Genomic DNA, 5,184 nt, shown 5'->3' with positions numbered 1-5,184 from the left:
AAGAGGGGGGCTCCCTCCTCCACATATCGGGCAGTAAAACAAATGAGTTGACCTCGAATGAGATTTGACAAAATAACAGTAGGCTGTTTAACTGATACTTGTCGAACACAATTATAAAGAACTCGTGAGAAAATGTTTTGTCATTGTGCAGACTGATTTTTTGAAATATAATATTTGCCTTACTTTCTGCAAACAAATTCATACAGAAATCATCAATGCAAATATAGCATCCCCGCAAATGTAGCATTGCCCTCTGTTTGGCGATAAGCAAATTGTACAGAGAGTACATTGTGTTAGTCGTATAACTTTATTACCCTGCCTCCCATTCGCTCAGCAAAAGATTTTACGACTGCATTTCTCACACTGCACAATCATGCTCGCTGTAAATGGACTCCTTGACATGACTTTGACTCGTATTCACAGTTAACAAATTACTATATTCATAGGGAAAACCTAAATTTATATTTTCTCTTGGTTGGATTTGTGTAATAGTTCGGTGTTTTTTCCTCGAAGGATACTTATTCTTCACTAGCGGGATGCCGCGCTTCGCGCGGAAACACCGCTAGAAAGCTCTACGTAAAAATGATGCAAGTGTAGCGTTGTGTACAGGGGAGGGCTAAAGTGGCTGAGCAGGGTCACGATACAAATCACTGTGCCAAACAACTCATCCTAAGTTAAGACGAATCTTATTCTTAGTGCTTTGTGAAATCGTACACTTGTCCGTCTTTTTTCCGTTTCGGCATTGTCGATCCCATCCATATTTTCCAGTTTCCAGCGGATCCCGATAGTGGTTCTGTCCCAGTCCCGTCTATATCCCGTTCCTTTTATTTTGTTCCCGTTCAGTTGATTATTTTCTGTCCTGTGTAGTTTTCAAACCCCTTTGCCTTCCCCCCCCTCACCAGCCTCGTTCATTTTTTCCCCAACTCCCTGTCCCACCGTATTCCCGTCCCGATCCCGTCCCATATCTAACCCACGCGTCCGTGCCTCTTCCGTCCCCACGATCCCCTGTATTGGCATTGTTCTTTGCTTGCCACTGTTTGCCCATAGCTCATATTATTTTCCAGTTTCGCCGGTCCCGTTTGTGGTTTTTTTCCCGTTTTATGGGCTTGATTCCCCCATTTAGTTTAATATTTTCCTGTCCCATGTCCCATATCACGATAGTCCCGTTTAATTTGTTTAATCCCTATCCCAGCCCTGTTCATTTCCCCCGTCATTTATAATTTTGCCGTTCCCCCGTCCCCCCGTTCCACAGACGTACAACTTTGTGCCCCTACCTCCTATCCCCGTCCAAAATCTAACCTAAAATCTAACGTGAATTGTTCTTTGCACTTTTGGCCGTCCAATAACTTTCCCTGTTTCCCACGGGTACCCCAAAATTAACCCCAGGACGCACATCATTTTAGCATGGTGTGGGCACCACTTGCCAAACAACATAGGCGGCACCCATGCGATTTAAGCGCTTCTCGCGGCACCCCGCTAGATGATGAAAATCCTTGACACAAATATTTCGAAATGTAATGTGGGTGAGGGTGTTATACGCCTCTCTCAATATTTATGCATGGCGTCATAATTGTAGCCCAAAATGAAGCTATTTCGCACGTCCGCCACTACTTCCAGTGGCTGCGCCCACCTCGTTTTGGGTTAGACGATGTACCTCATGCATACTTCTAAAAACCAGACCTACCAAGTCTTACGCATAAAGGCCGGTTTATAGTCGGTCGCGCGACGGTCGCGCGATGGAAATCTTGACGCGCGATCCTAAAAAACACAGTTTATAGTCATCGTCGAGACCTCAGCGATGCTCAGCGATGCGTCGCTGAAAGGCGCTGGCGACGTCGCTACAGAGTTCAACTAATTGAACTTTGACACGATCGCTGACCTCACTTTTCATCCGTGAACCAATAGAATCGTTGGATTACCGAGAAACGATGAATATGCAAATTTATTAAGAGGCCGCTTACAAATAAAACAAAATGGACGACCGTAACTTTGTTCGCTGAGCGGTGTCCTAAAAAGTTAGTTTTTTCTTGTTTACGTTCGATTTTTGGAGCTGGTAAAAGTTACGAACATGTCGACAGGAAGGAAACTGCGTGGGCAATCATTACAGTAACATTTCAGTCAATGTGTGAGTATTTTAAACAGTAAAATTAACGAAAAAACGTCTACCGAGTGGGGCAGTTTTTTTATGTATGCGTAGCCGTATGCACAAAGAATACAGATCACACTAAAAACAAAATACCTTGATACAAACACACACGTACCCCCACTACTACTATTAAAATGTATTGTAATACATTGTTTTTCATTGAACAAAACTGGGTTTTACTGTATGTCATACGACAGCTGCATGCTGCATGTTCTTGTTTTACCCTTCTCAGCTTAATTAAACTTTCTTGGGTCGAGTTGATTTGACTGATCTCACGACTCATCACTTGACATTACTTTAACTTAGCAACAGCAGTACAACTTAGTTTTTTGATAACAAACACGAGTAGCTTGTTTTTTAACATAGGAGAAACAGTCATGTAATCCAAATTTACAATTGAACACACAGACGGTCGGACGGTATTTTGAAACATTTATATATATATATATATATGTGACCCTCTCAAATACTAAGAGTCGTAAAGGATAGAGAGGCTAACGGTAAGTTGTTATCTTTACAATCGGTGCACCATTTTATTTCCTGTAGAAGTGTAAGCAGACGAAGACAAATACATATGCTGCAAAATGTTATGTTACATAAAAAAAGTTGTTCCGTTCCAACCCAAGTCAAAACAACTCTTGGTACTTTACTGCTCAGTAGTAGTAGTATTTTGGTAAACAGGTAAATATTTATTAAAAATGCTACATACATTTGATATACTGATTTTTTGGTCCATTGGTCTACTTAGGGTAGTACCCAGTTTGATTGTATGAAGTAATTTTACTAATTTAATTCCTGAGTGCAACTCCCCCGAATAACTTTCGTCTGACTCTTGTTGCCCATACCAAGACTAGAGCCCTTTTTGGAGTGAAATTGCACATTATTATTATTTTTGTTTTCTCAGTTTAGTGAGGAACAACTAGTGTTTTTAAAAAGTTAAAAGGTCCCCAACAGTGGAACAAAAAACAGTGGGCTGTTTTTATAAATTTTATACTGAATATAACTTGGATCTCATGTTTACCGATTCTAGTTCGTTTGCAGATTATTAGGTATTATGGATACTTGTATTTTTCAAATTAATATAAAGCTAAATTTTACATGTTCAATTGTTAACTTTTGTATTTTGAACAGCATAAAGTGGCAAATGCTATGGGAGATTGATGTACACATCCCTTTGTGAAAAGGAGCAGGCCATCAGAGGTTCAGGGAAAACCAACAAGTATTGAGTTGCCAACTGATCAGCATCATATAGAAACAGGTATGATGGTTACATCCAGGGACAATGGCATTGCTTGATGTATTCTTGATACACAATTAGTAGAATATGCATAAAACAATTCCAAATCATACAATAATTGATTGTGTCGGTTTTCAGGGCTCGAAATCAACACTGGACCACAGGCCAAGTCCAGTGGTTATAGCGTTGGGCCAGTAAACTTACGACCGTACAAGTCCAGTGGTATTGTGTTTTTTAATTTGAATAGTAACACCTCATTGCATTTTAGTACACATATCTATTGAGTGCCAATATATCTTCTTTTAGTGCTTGTTCCAACAGCAGTTTCAATGTAGTGTGTAGAAAGTGTGCTCCTCATATCGATCCCAGTCTTGTCAAATTCTCTGGTCCAGTAAAAGTCTTGTGATTTTTTTCCCCCAAATCGAGCCCTGGTTGTATTAACCATGTAAACAAACTGTTGGAAAACTCTTCATGAAGATAGGGCTATGTACATAATGAATTTGTTTTTTTGCAAGTTTGCAGGTGAAGTTTGTATTTTGTTAAAGTCCCAATCTTAGGTCAAATTGAAAAAGAGTATTATGTTAACAATTGAAGGATTTTGTTACAATGTTTTTGTTTGTTTTTTTGTCTCCCTGTATTAGAACAGTGGGCATACTTTCTACACAAAACAAAACCTCCAGTTTGCCAGCCACACTTGCAGCATCTGTGATAAAAACAAATGGACACAAGAAGGACATCCTTTGACACAGACATCTGATACATCAATGATAATAATGTTGAAGAAAAGCTGCGATGAAATCCTTAACTTTAAAACTTTACTTTAACAACGATAGCCCATCAATTTAAATTTCCTTTGCATTGTATTTACTACAAACATTCTACAGCTACTCAAGTCATTCCTGATGATTTGTGCACTTGCTTTTCTATAAAAAAAAAACATTATTTAAAATATAATCGGTAAAAATTTATAAATTTGCCGCTGCATTAATTATGCAAAATTATAGCTTAATGTACGTTGTCCTCTTCTGTACATACTGATCACTCTCTTGCTCGCTATGTTTAATAAGTAAATTGTACATTTAATTTCATTATAAGTTGATTTGAAATAAATAAATGAACAAGTCAAAAAACAGTAGTCTGTTTCTTTTCTCTTGTTGAGTTCACAAAGTTCAAACTAGTTAAATTCTGGACACTTTATTGATTTGTGTGGCTTGTATCTTTTTCATACCAATATTGACACAAAGTGATTCGGAAGCAGTGGTATGGCTATGACTTTTCATGGGGAGGGCTAGGGGTTAGTAGTTTTAACATGTGGACAGGGGTTGCTTTGTTAGTCGGGAAGGAGTATGCTGTGCGGAGGGGGGTGCTTATGGCATTTTGTGGCTGCGTGTCCATTTTCCCCTTTTTTCAGAGGAGGGGGGTATTTTATTTGTTTTGGGTAGCCACCCCCCCCCCTCCCTGCTGACTGCACCGCTGATTCGAAGTGTGGGAATTGTATTTGTAAAACCGAACGATTTAATGCCTGTCATATGTTTGATACACTTCAGAACAGCAATGGTTGAGAAAAACTAACGGAATTGTTGCTTTACAATATATAACGCTTCCCATCGATGTTCCCTTTCAGAGAAAAGAAACCCAAACATGTTTTTCAAATAATACTTTGCTGTTTCCAGAATATTAAGTAAACACTTAATTTCAAAATTCATTGATACAACTTCGAAAACAACTCTTTGTATGCTCGCAGACTTAATAATTTGATATCTGATCTGGTTAAGTGACATTATTGAGATTTTTTTCACAA

The 5,184-nt window shown here is 38.9% G+C and overlaps 1 long non-coding RNA gene across 1 annotated transcript; it reads left to right on the top strand.

Moving 5' to 3' along the window:
• The first annotated feature begins 1,723 nt into the window (after positions 1-1,723).
• On the top strand, positions 1,724-4,709 carry LOC139945123 (uncharacterized). The gene is made up of 3 exons (XR_011787055.1): positions 1,724-2,125; positions 3,278-3,404; positions 4,025-4,709. It is a non-coding gene; the product is annotated as an uncharacterized lncRNA (long non-coding RNA).
• Positions 4,710-5,184: the final 475 nt, after the last annotated feature.

Source organism: Asterias amurensis, chromosome 12, assembly GCF_032118995.1.
Source record: "Asterias amurensis chromosome 12, ASM3211899v1".
Taxonomy (NCBI): Eukaryota; Metazoa; Echinodermata; class Asteroidea; order Forcipulatida; family Asteriidae; genus Asterias; species Asterias amurensis.
Note: the sequence above shows the minus strand (reverse complement) of the source record. Positions and strands in the feature narration are given on the sequence as shown.